Raw genomic sequence first — 13,478 nt, forward strand, 5'->3', positions numbered from 1 at the left:
TTTTTTTTTTTTTTTTTTTTTTTTTTTTTTTGGAGTATTTTTAGTAAGAATGGTACCAGCCCTTTTTTATGTATATGGTAGAATTCACCTGTGTTTTCTTCTGGTCCTGGGCTTTTTTTGGTTGGTATGCTTTTTATTACTAATTCCATTTCAGAACTTGTTATTGGTCTGTTCAGGAATTCAATCTCTTCCTGGTTAAATCTTGAGAGGTTGTATGTCTCCAGGAATTTATTTCTTCCAAGTTTTCTGCATTGTGTGCATAGAGATATTCATAGTAGTCTCCGAGGTTTTTATTTATTTATTTTTTTTGGTCTATTTCTGAGGGGTCATTGGTAATGTCCCCTTTGTCATTCTGATTATATTTCTCTCTTTTTTTTCTTTATTAGTCTAGCTAGCAGTCTAATTAATTCTTTCAAAGAACAAGCTCCTTGATTAATTGATATTTTGTATGGCTTTTCTTCTCATTTTCCTTCAGTTTAGCTCTGATTTTGGTTATTTATTTTGTCTTCTTCTAGTTTTGGGGTTGGTTTGCTCTTTTCTCTCTCTAACTTCTTCTTCTTTTTTTTTTTCAATTGATCATTATGTGCTGGTGTAGGATTGTGACATACCTCCTCATTTCACTGTAAGCCATTGACTCCAAGCTAAATTAATGTACTATTTCTAACAAGAGGATACCATTGACAACCTAAAATAATGTGGTTACTGTGGCATACAAAATTATAACCTATTCTATAGTATGTTTGTGATAATCATTTATAATGGTAAAACTGTAAAACAAAAGCTGTATTGATAATTGTAGACAAAAATGTCAACTATATAGATATTTTGCTTATGCTTCCTAGTCTACTTTGGCAGTTTGTATCTGGGTGTAAAATCATTCTAAGAAACAGGTAAGACATTTGTGAAGCTGGGAAAATACATTATAAAGAAGGTATTAAAGGTTTTTCTTCTCCTTTGTGTGTGTAGTTTTTTTTGATTGTTCAAATAATACACGAATGCATGCTCATTTGTACAAGAATTCAAACCGTATCTAAATATGTAGAGTTAAAAGTGAAAATATCCATTCAGTCGCCTCCTGCCACTCTCCCTCCAAAGGAAGCTACTATTAACTGTTTGATTTGTATCCTTTTCTACCAACGTGGTTACAGATATTAAGGTAACTAAAAGAGAGAAAAAGTCAGTTTAACAAAGAAGTTAAGCATGCTTACTTTGAAGCTGGGCAGCCTGATTATTTGAAACCCAGACTCTGTTACTCAAAGTCATGTGATATTGGTCATGTGATCTAACTTCTCTGTGCCTGGATTTCCTCATAGGTAAAATGGGGATACTAAGTGCTTCATAGATATGTTATGGGGATGTCTTTAGTATGTGTTAAGTATTTAGAATAGTGCCTGACATATAGTGTACACAATTCATCATGGAATCATGATGCATATATTGTTTCACAACTTGTATCCTATACACATAGGGGAAATGTATTGCAGCCATTAAGAGCATGGATTCTGGTTCTGAATCCAATTATCAGGTACAAATCCTAGTTCTATCATTTACTAGCTTTATCACTGTCAGGAAGTATATAACCTTTTTTTGTCCTTGTTTCCTCTATAAAATGGGGGTAATAGCTTTAACTCTAAATTAAGTAATATTTGTAGGACATTTAGAATGACTGTCATGTACTAATTACTCAGTAGATGCTTATTATTATTATATCATTAAAAACACTCAGTTTATCATTTTATGCTATAAATATATCATAATTAATTTAACAATTTTTAATTGATGGTCATTTAGATTACTTCTAATTACTTATTGTTACAAAATATTCTGGTGTCCATACTTTAACTAAAAATGGAACTACCATTTTACACAGTAGCCCCATTGCTGGGTATCTAGCAGAAGGAAAAGAAATTGTTATAGAATTCTTATGATTGCATTATGCATTAATAAGATTTGTACATTGGCAATCACACATTCCCTTCCAATTTTTTCTTGGGTCTTTGATCAGCTCTTGTAGAATGAGTCACCTGAATGCCCTAATAGCTTGTTCTTTTTGATCACACAATACTTAGTTTATTTTCACCTTCTTCAAATGTATATGATCTAATTATAAGTACCCCTGATTGGTCTTCTGTTTTTCTCTTTATCATTCCCTTCCACACCATCCTCTACCATAAATGTTCCAATCAGTTTTTTGTCATTCAAACATTTGATTCTGAAGAGACAATGAGTAAGAGTTTGGGAAAAACTAAGTCGGTAGCTTTAGATGCTGAAAAACCATTGTATGTTTATTGTTGTTAAATTTTGACATTTTAATAGAAGTGTTACTAAAATTATGAAATATTAATGTTAAAATTTACAAAAGTGAATTAAATATCATGGGACAGCATTACTAGTGTGAATGGCTTTCTTAGGTACAGTATATGTATTAATACTTTGTGAAACAGATATATTCGTAAAGTGTTGAAATTACATAGTATCATATAAAAAGCCACAGAATTTAGTATATATCAAATTTAGAACTGCATTTAATTACACTCTCATATTTAAAATTTCCTCCTCTTTATCTGTATCATCAAAATATTATCTAAAGATTCTCACTTATGGTTAAAATGGTTTAAAAATATAATGCAATTAAGTAAGGAAAGATGATGACTTCCGTGTTACGTTTTATCCTGACCTCATACCTACTTGACTTCAGTTCTTGAATGAAATATGCACATGATGTTGTGATTTAGCATAGTTTGGCTTTAAGTAGTCATTCTTCATTCTGTTTTTCACCATGGGCATCATTTATATGACCATAATGTTCCCTTTCAAAACATTTTTTGAAATGTATGAAATAATACATTTCTTTTTGTCTCACATTTGCAGAAGTTAAAAGTATTAGTTTTGTCCTTCTATGAATATGTGAAATGTAAATAATTCAGTAGTTAGGGAGAATCATCATGTATTTTGGTAGGAAAAAAGTCAAGGAGGTTATGAAGGATGCTTAATACAATGTTGCCCCCTGCTTATGTAGGTCAGTTTAACATACATCCATCTTTGGATTTTAGGTAACTATTGTGGTCCCAAAGTAGATTTGACAAAGTCTCAAGTAATTTTCTGTCAGGAGTGCCCTTGAAACACCAACACCTATTATGGAGATACCGTCTGTACTGTACTCGGAATTTTCAGGCTCATTTTGCCTCATAGGTTAGTCCTCAAAAGAGTCTCCCTGAGGTTATTAAGACTGGAACTAACACTAAGATGGTCCATCCAAGGCTGTAAGCAGACTTTCTGGGTCTTACTGAAACTTGTTTATGGAAATGGAGGGAAAAATTTAAATAATTCCTGCTTTGAAGATAGGAGTATAGAATACCACAAATTTATTTTCTTGTTAAGAAAATAAAGGAATGTTTTCTTAAAAAATATTTTACTTTGAAAAGGTAAATGGCTAACTTAGCATTATTACATAATGTATGTGTAGATGAAGGTTGGAGGGGTGGCTTGGTGAGAATTAGTGTGTAGGATAAACTGGGATACTTGTGTAGTTAAAAGAATGATTTTTTTTTCAGTCAATGCAGAAATATATCAATAAATTAATATCAACAGATATCTATCACATAAAATTAAATGTGGTTTAATGTTTTTATAACTAGTCATTTGCATGAAAAATTAGCCAATCAACTACATATGTGTGAAAATCCATGAAAAATGAAATAATAATTTGAAAGCAAAATAGTTATCACAGTGTTAAAATTAAGCCAGGTGTCCTTTTATTACCTGGGGCAATTTAGAGCTTTTGGTCCCCAATCATGTTATGTTCTTTTCCTCAAGGTCTAGTAAATTTGTAAAAATGGCCTTATTATTACATATTGGTTCAGTATTTGTTAGGATATAAATACACAGGGTCACTTGGAGTTTTATGGAATAGCCTCTAAATAATTATATTTAAGATCATATCTGTAAAGTGATGTGAACCAAATTAAGGCCTATTGACTGCAACTTAAAAAATACTGAATCATCGTTATGGGAAGCTGTCTGAATTGTTCTGCTATTTCTATTTAAAGCTAAGAAACTTGTAGCTTATAGAATTTCTCTATAGTTTTGGTTTTTATTTCCCCAAATGAGTGGAGGCAGTTTATTATGAAAAAAATAAATTGTCAAAGACCTTAGTTTTATCTGAAAGTGACCAAAGTCTTTTCCTGAATATAGTATTTAATGTTTTTTTTTTTTTTTTTTTTACTTTGAGGTGAAGTCTCACTTTGTCGCCCAGTCTGGAATTGAGTGGTGAGATCTTGGCTCACTGCAACCTCCACCTACTGGGTTCAAGCAGTTCTTGTGCCTCAGCCTCCTAAGTAACTGGGAATACAGGCACCCGCCACCAACCACGGCTGGCTAATCTATCTTTCTCTCTCTCTCTTTCTTTCTTTCTTTCTTTCTTTTTTTCTTTCTTTCTTTCTCTCTTTCTTTCTTTCTTTCTTTCTTTTTCTTTCTTTCTTTCTCTCTTCCTTCCTTCTTCTTTCTTTCTTTTCTTCGTTTCTTCCCCTTCCTTTCTTCTTTGCTTCCTTCTCTCCCTCCCTCCTTATTTTAACTCTTTCTTTCTTTCCTTCCTTTCTTTCCTTCCTTTCTTTCTTTCTTTCTTCTTTCTTTCTTTCTCTCTCTCTTTCTTCTTCCCTTCCTCCTTCCCTCCCTCCCTCCCTCCCTCCCTCCCTTCCTTCCTTCCCTTTCTTTCTTTTCATCCTTTCTTCCCTTTCCTTCCTTCCTTTCTTTCTTCCTTCCTTCCTTCTCTCCCTCCCTCCTTCCTTTAACTCGCTCTCTCTGTGTGTCTTTCCTTCTCTCTTTCTTTCTTTTTGGAGAGAAGAGGTTTCACCATGTTGGCCAGGCTGGTCTCAAACTCCTGACCTCAAGTGATCTGACCACCTCGGCCTCCCAAAGTGCTGGGATTACAAGCATGAGCCACCATGGCCGGCCTATGTATCCTAATAATTGTAAACTTGACCCATTTGTGCGAAATAGATTTTGAATAGAATTGAACAAGTTTAGCAAATCAGGATCCCAGGGACTTGTGTGGTTCTACCTCTTTCATTTAAGGGTTCAGCTTTACTTTAGGGAAGCCATGTAATTGTATAACATCCTTGTAGTCTTCTGCTTAAGAGAAGCTTAGGCATTGACATTATAAGGGTGCTAATGATATGAGACCAGCTTGTGTCTGTAGCAGATCTCCAAGGCCAGTTGAAAATCAAAAACGAGTTCTCAAAGCTTTCTGTCTTTCGTGTAGAAATGTCTTCAGAACACTCCATGTATTAAGAAAAATTGATTGGCTCTTCATTTATTAAACAAATATTTACTGAGCACTGTGATAGGTAATAGGAATAAATGGTGAACAAAAATGATGCAATTCCAGTTTTTCACTGAGCTTATAGTCTAGATGATGTAAAAGCAGAGAGCAATAGTAAATCATCACAATCCAACTTTAGGGATATGAGAAGTGTAAGCATGCAGCTCTAGATCATTCCACACTTGTAGCTCTGCTTGGTCTGTTCATAATCTAGTCTGAATCTTGTATCCAGGTCTGCTATTTTGTTGATATACGCCAATGTGGCTCTAGTAGCCATTAAACATGTTGAACTCTTTCCATGTCAGCTGATATGAAGCTGCTGTCCCAACCGTCCAAGTCTCCCCATCATGAGAATCTTGGCAACTCTGGCTCCTCCCTCTGGACCTTTGTATCTTTTCATGATCCAGCATCTACACAGACAAACACAGAGCCTCTAGTACTCAGCTCCAATACTACCTGTGGCACTTCCTGTCCCTATGACTTGTTAAATATTTTGAGTCTCATTTCTGCTTGTATAAACGTCGGTACAGTATTGAAATTCTCATTTCAAAAACTTGCTCAGTAACGCTAGTATCCCTAGGCTTGGGACCTACTTTTTTATACAATTTCTAAGTAAATAAAGACCTATTCTGAAACCTCAAACTTTGACTGGACCTTTCTCACTTTTACTTACCTTTCTTTATTCTATTTGCTTTGTTTTGAATCTTTATTGCTGTGTGTTTCTTTAACTTCCCTTGCTTCTTGATATACTGTACGACTGCAGGTTGATATGGAATTATTTATTGCCTGACACCTGTTGACCAAATTGAGATACTAAATGATCTGAGAAGACTACATTTTGGATGTTGGATATTGATTATCTGGAGCATTCTACTTTATATTTTTCCTGCTTTATATGCCATTTAAAACTTAAAAACTAGTGATAGTGCATTGTGTTTCATAATAAAAGATATTTCTGTTCATAACAGTGAGGATTTTTACTTTAAGGCTTAACTATAAAAAAGGGTCCATACCCTGAGAAGACCTGTCTATGTGAAGTTTTCTAAATGAGCTTTGCCCTCGAACTGAAAATTTCATTACCTGTTAAATGCCTGTCTATTTAACAGGGAGCATGCTGCTATTAGTCATTGTCATTCAGTGATAATAATAGTTACTATTTGGAGTATTTATTATGTGGTAGGCACTCTGCTAAAAGCTTTATTCACATGATCTTAATTATTTCAATAATTATGTTATTTCAACAATTATAGTATATATACTGAGAAAAGTGAAAAATTTGTCCAAGACTTTACACCTCATTAGAGTCAGTATTCAAAGTTATTTTGACATCAGAACCTCTGCTGTTAACAATGGCTGCCAGATCTCTCAAACAAGAATACAGGATATTCAGTTAAATTTGAACTTCAGATAATCAACAAATTCCATTTTAGTATAACGTATATCCTCCTGCAATATTTGGGACACACCGATACTAAAACATTATTTCATTATTAATCTGAAGTTCAAATTTAGCTGGGCATCCTGGCAACCTTACCTTGAAAACTACCCTATACTTTTCCCAAAGTTATTAAAAACAAAAACAAAACCAAAACAGAGAGAACGTGGAAGTTAGAAAGAGAGTAGTAGAGCAGAACCTGAAGGCAGTTGGTGGAGAATTGAGGGACCAAATGAAGGAGAAAAAGGTCAATAAGTCTGTATGCTATAAATACGAGATACCATTTTATAGAGGCATTACCTTCAAGGAGAGTTGGGGAGAAAGATTTGTCTCCTAGGGGCTCTATAGCCTACCAGAGATTTTTGCCCCCTGTGGTAGGTGTGTAGAGACATCCCTGTTTCAATCCTGTTGCACAAGTGAACCATATAATGAAACAGGTGGAAAGAGAACTGGAAAGAGCAAAGGATGCGTAACGAGATTTACGTTTTAGTAATGTTCCAACTCAGCCACTCACTAACTGCCTGACAAGACACATTGTTTCTCCCAATCTCAATACCTTCATCTGGAAAAGAAGGATAGCGTCACTTGCCCCAACTATATCACAGGACTTTTATGAGAATTAAAGGGAGGTGAGAAGACTTGGTAAGTGGTAAAACATTCTACTAATATAAATACTTTAACAATTATCAGCACAATTCTAACAAATTAATTAACCATCATGTTTAAGATTAGGGTGGGGGAAATATTTGTATTTTCCCAATCTAAAAAACAGTTTGAATAAATCCCTTCTGATTACTTAATAGGACCATCTGAAGGTAAAATAAGAGAAGAGAGCACACATGCTGCTACTGTTTACTGCTGGGAGCGACAGACTTTTGGGTTCTAAGGGATATATGAAGAGAAATATTTCTCTGGTTTTTTTCCAAATATTTGAGAAACTTTATAGCATTTTGATTCAAAATAATATTTCTGAAAATAAATAAATATTTCTGATAAAGCATGACATTTAAGCTAGATGATTTCTAATGAGAAACCATATTGAAAACACTGGGTGAGAGAAACATAAACTTGTTTAATTCACGGTACTTTCTATTATAATAAAGTGTAGACAGCCTGGTGAGAACCTTTGTAGAAGAGTGGTAGGTTTCAGCAGCAAAGGCTATAGCTATAGTAGTTTATTTTTCTAAGTGAATGTAATATTGGCAAAGATTAGGCTATCAACTAAAGGAGAGCGCTGACTCCATACTATCAAGGAAGCATGACAGCAGGACTATATAATTAGTAAAAATTGATTTCTAGCTTCCCCACTCCAGATTCTTTTCCTAAAAAATGTAATAATAATAATAATAAAATCATAAATAACAGAGACTTTATCATTGCAATAGATAATTCGCTACTTACAAGGTTGTTGTGAGGACAAAATGGGTAGTGTAAGTCAAGAGTCTCCTTTTTTTTTTTTTCTCTCTTTTTGAGACAGAGTTTTGCTTTCATTCTTGTCATCCAGGCTGGAGTGCAAAAGCGCGATATCGGCTCACTGCAACCTCCGCCTCCCGGGTTCAATTGATTCTCTTGCCTCAGCCTCCTGAGTAGCTGCAATTACAGGCACCCGCCACCATGCCAGGGCTCATTTTTGTATTTTTAGTAGAGACAAGGTTTCACCATGTTGGGCAGGCTGGTCTTGAACTCCTGACATCAAGTGATCCACCGGCCTCGGCCTCCCAAAGAGCTGGGATTACAGTTATGAGCCGCCGTACCTGACAACTCAAGGGTCTCATGTGATATTTGGTACCCCTTAAAGACTCAATAAATTGTCAGTGTCGTTATTTTTATAATAGTTATCATTATTCCCATGTTATATATGAAAAGACTGAGACGTGTTCCATCCTGTGACTTGAGGTACTCAATAATTTGGTTTTCCCATAATCTAAAGCTCACACCCAGATAAAAGTCACTTCTAATTCAGTATGACTATGTCAGTGTTCCTTCTCCCAGAAGGGTCTGCCTTATAAGCCTAAATTCTCCATGTGTAATAACAGGTACTGTTCTCTGAAAAGGGCAATCAGGCTTCAGCCAGCAACGGTATGGGGTGAGAATTTGAGTCTCCCATGCTAGTTTCTCAGAATTCCACTACCTTTGTAACCCTGAATCTGCTTAGGTCTTAAGTCAGTCCTGTGGGGATAACAGTGTTAGTTCTATTCATTAGGCACCTTATGACTTGAGGCTCAGGAGGATGGGGGTAGAGGGTTTGACAGCAATAGCGAAAGCTCTAATAGTGGAAGAATAAAGGAGTTATTTATCATGAAGCTCTTTGGAAGATCTTTGTTTTCTAATCATAGATATTATCGAGTTGTAGGATATCACAGATATAAAGTCCCATATTCTAGAATAAATTTACTCTTAAAAATCCAGGAAACTAAATCTCTCTTCTCTGTCTCTCTCACTCACACACACAAACATGTAGTAGCCCACTACATAAAACAGGCAATGGAAGATGAAGAGTTGCTCTGATTGAAAGAGGGAGAATAAAGATTCCACCCCGTCTTATCATATTTAGGCAGCTGTTGAGGGGAATCCTTAAATAACAGTTTGAATATTATTGGTCTAAAACAACACTCTCATAGATGGAAAAAAAAGTGATCCCCAAGGAGAGGGAAATAAATTGCCCAAGGAGTTAGTGAGTGACCGAACTGGCATTGGTACCTAGGTCTTCAGATAACCAGTCTAGGTTCCTTTTTGCTTTTTAAATGGAAGTACCAGACATTTATATGCTAGCAATGTGATAATTTCATAGACGTACGCTGCTTCTCTATCATTTTGAGAACAGAATATTACCATCATCATCATTACCATCATCGCCAGCAGCTGTAGGAATGGTTTATCCTGTGGCATGCATGCCAAAAATGTTTTGCAGGCTTCTGTATAGTGGCAAAACTTGCTTGCAAATGGTGCCATAAACTGCTGCTCCTCCTCCAACCACCAGAGGGACCAGTTGTCACACAGTCACTGGCAGCCACTCACCATTTCCCATTTCCCATCCCCAGATCCATTAAGAATAAAAGTTGAGGTATTTTATATGATGTGATTATTGTATATTGCATGCCTATATCAAAGCATCTCATGTACCCCATAAATATATACACCTACTAAGTATCCAAAAAATTAAAATTAAAAAATAAAAGAATAAATGTTGTTACACTATGCATTTTGCAAATTTATTCTATTTGGGTAGGGGAGAATTTTTTTTAAAGAGAAATAACATTGGATGTGATGATTTTCCCATTGTTTTAATTTTACTGACTGAGCAGTGATGATGAAATAATCAAAATGAGCAATAGAGAGTTCATGCAATGAATGGGGAGAATACTAAAATGCAGTGACTATAGAATCTCCCTAAGAGGGAAGAAAAGCTATTAAAAATGAATCTGATTGCCATTTTTGTTTGAATAAACAGTTAAACATTTTCTCTCTTCTCTCCTGCCACTTCAGACCATTAAAACTGCTCTTATATGTGTGTGTGTGTGTGTGTGTGTGTGTGTGTGTGTGTGTATATACACACACACACACATATATATGACATCCATTCCAGCAATGTTAACATCCAAACAAAGAATAAGAAAATAAATCTCATTGCCTGTTACATTTAGGAATCTGGATGTTCCAGACTGTAAGAACTGATAGCTGACTGATGTAGAGCCCTGGCTGAACTAGCCAGTGTGAAATGCCCTAGACAAAAAAAAAAAAAAAAAAAAAAAAAAAAAAATCTCAGGAAGGGCTAGAAAGTTTTATATGGTCTACAGAAAAATAACATGTTTATAGAGGGATATATTTCTTGCAGCTCATTTCTCAACATGGGATCTACTTCAGAAACACATAACAAACTTCTCTGAGATGAATTTTATTGGCCTCATTCCTGATCTATTAAACTTGACTTTGAGGTTTCAACTTGGAAAAGTTATCTGGGTTCTAATACGGACATTTCATGAAGAGTTTCTGACCTAGATCAACTCCTTCACTGTAAAGAGAAGGAAATATAGAGTCAGAAAGAGTAAATGACTTGCTGAAGGTAACTTTTTTTTCCTTTTCGCCTGTATTCATGAACAATGAATGTTGGAGCATGAGGGAAGTAAGTGGTACAGAAGGGTTTCCTTATTCCAGAGAGTTGTATAATCTAAATCTAAATGGGAAGATAAGATTAGAAAACATTAAACAAGTAGAAAATAATACAAGACAATTAAATATTTTTCTTTCTTCCTGAAGAGGTTGAGGGCCTAGGTAAGAAATTGGGAGACCCAATATTGAAGGACATAGATGGATACTAGGTCATCCACCCTTGCTTTGCAGAATCTCTCATACAGCATTTCATGGGAAAGAACAAACTCTGTTGAAGTGCAATGTGACTTGAAAATGCAGGTATGATTTTTATGCTTTTTTAAAAAATGTATTTTAGGTGCAGGAGTACATGTACAGGTTTCTAATGTTTGTAAACTGTGTGTCATGGGAATTTGGTGTACAGATAATTTTATAACTTGGTTAGTAAATGTAATAACCAATAGGTTTTTTTTCTGATCCTCTCTCTCTTCCCACCCTCTGCCCTCAAGGGGGCCCCAGTGTCTGTTGTTACCCTCCTGGTATACATGTGTCCTCATTGTTTAGTTTCCATTTATAAGTGAGAACATGCAGTATTTGGTTTTCTGTTCCTGTGTTACTTGGCTTAGGATCATGACTTCCAGCTCTATCCATGTTGTTGCCAAGGAAATGATCTCATTCTTTTATATGACTGCATAGTAATCAATAGTGTATATGTACCACATTTTCTTAATCTAGACTACTGTTGATAGACATTTAGGTTGATTTTATGTCTTAGTTATTGTGGAGAGTGCTGCAAATATACGTGTGCATGTGTCTTTATGACAGAATGATTTATATTTCTTTGGTTATACACCCAGTAATTAGATTGCTGCGTTGAAATGTAGTTTTGTTTTTAGCTCTTTGAAGAACTGCCACACTGCTTTCCACAATGGTTGAACTAATTTACACTTCCATCAACAAAATAAGCATTCCCCTTTCTCCACAACCACATCGACATCTGTTATTTTTTGAATTTTTAATAATAGTCATTCTGACTGGTGTGAGATGGTATCTCATTGTGGTTTTGATTCGTATTTCTCTAATGATTAGTCGTGCAGAGTATTTTTTCATATGCTTGTTGCCGTATGTCTTCTTTTGAAAACTGGCCATGTCCTTTGCCTACTTTTTGATGGGATGGTTTGGGTGTTTTTATGGTAAATTTGGCTAAGTTCCTTGTAGTTTCTGTATATTAAACCTTTGTTGGATGCATAGTCTGCAAATATTTTCTGCCACTGTGTAGGTTGTCTGTGTACACTGTTGATAGTTTCTTTTGCTGTGCAGAAGCTCTTTAATTTGTCAATTTTTGTTTTGTTGCAATTGCTTTGGTGTCTTCATCATGAAATCTTTGCCAGCTCCTATGTCCAGAATGGTATTTCCTAGGTTATCTCCCAGGATTTTTACAATTTTAGGTTTTACATTTAATTCTTCAATCCATCTTGCATTGATTGTTGTATGTGGTGTAAGGTAGGCGTCTAGTTTCAACCTTCTGCATATGGCTAGCCAATTACCCCAGCACCATTTATTGAATGGAGAGTCCTTTGCTTTTACAGGTTTTCACACTTATAATAAATATTCAAAGTACCCTATGAAAAGTCTATAAAAGGCTTAACCACAGCAGGCAAGCCATTTCTCTGGTTTCATCTTTAACATTCATTAGACACAATGCAAAAACTTTTGGATGATCCCCCCAAATGACATACTTAAAAACCTTATAACATGTAAGACAAAGGACATACCTAATTGTAATGGATTTGATTCAAAATGGTGCAAGACTTGTTAAAGAAGCATAATGAAAGAGAGATGAAACTATGTGCTGTTTTTCTAAGAGTACGGCAGTGTTTCTTCTTGTCGGAAGTGCGTAGAGCAGAAGAGAAATAGAAGGATGTTGAGGTCTCATGCGTGGAAAGAACAACTAATTATAGGAATAGCTCCTCATTTGCAAGGGATAGAAAAACACAGTTCTGAGAAACAGGTACAGAAGCCAGAAAGAGGGCTTCTCTGAGAGAGTTTTACAAAGTAATCAAGAAAATAATGATACAGTTATGAATAATTATTTTAGATTTCCTGCTCTCCATTTAAACTTAGACTGGTTTAGACCAGTTTGCTTTTTAAGGTTTCTTTTTCAGCTCTATTATTATCAAGGGAGTCAGAAGAGAATAAAGAACACAAGATGTGAGGTCAGATTAATCAGGCTGACATAGATTGCCTATATCAGAACTTTTGGGAGTCACTGCCTCATCTGTAAAATCAGGTTACTACTTTTGCTACTTATACCTCACAGGAATATTGTGAAAATTATATATGTATATATATATTTATAAATATATATTATATGTACCTATACTCTGTATATGTAAAACTATATATAAGTATATAAGCTTTGCATATGTAAGTATCCTTATAAGAAGAGAAGGTGACCAGAGCTTTCTCCACCACATGAAGGTACAATGAGAATATGGCTGTCTGAAAGCTAGGAAGAGGGCTTACAAGAATGGAATCTGCCACCTTGATTTCAGACTTCTAGCTTCCACAACTGTGAGAAAACACGTGTCTGTTGTTTAAGACATCTAGTCTATGTTATTTTATTATAGCAGC

The 13,478-nt window shown here is 35.2% G+C and overlaps 1 long non-coding RNA gene across 1 annotated transcript in view; it reads right to left on the reverse strand.

Annotated features, from left to right (window-relative positions):
- LOC116532286 overlaps window positions 1–12,177 on the reverse strand; it is a 12,785-nt gene extending 608 nt beyond the window's left edge. The window contains exons 1-2 of the long non-coding RNA XR_004260812.1: window positions 12,117–12,177; window positions 3,035–3,040 (exon numbers count right to left, since the gene is read on the reverse strand). This is a non-coding gene — a long non-coding RNA (uncharacterized LOC116532286). The remainder of the gene's footprint in view (window positions 1–3,034; window positions 3,041–12,116) is intronic.
- Window positions 12,178–13,478: the final 1,301 nt, after the last annotated feature.

Source organism: Sapajus apella, unplaced genomic scaffold (assembly GCF_009761245.1).
Source record: "Sapajus apella isolate SASKATOON/1434 unplaced genomic scaffold, GSC_monkey_1.0 scaffold75, whole genome shotgun sequence".
In the NCBI taxonomy this organism is placed as follows: domain Eukaryota; kingdom Metazoa; phylum Chordata; class Mammalia; order Primates; family Cebidae; genus Sapajus; species Sapajus apella.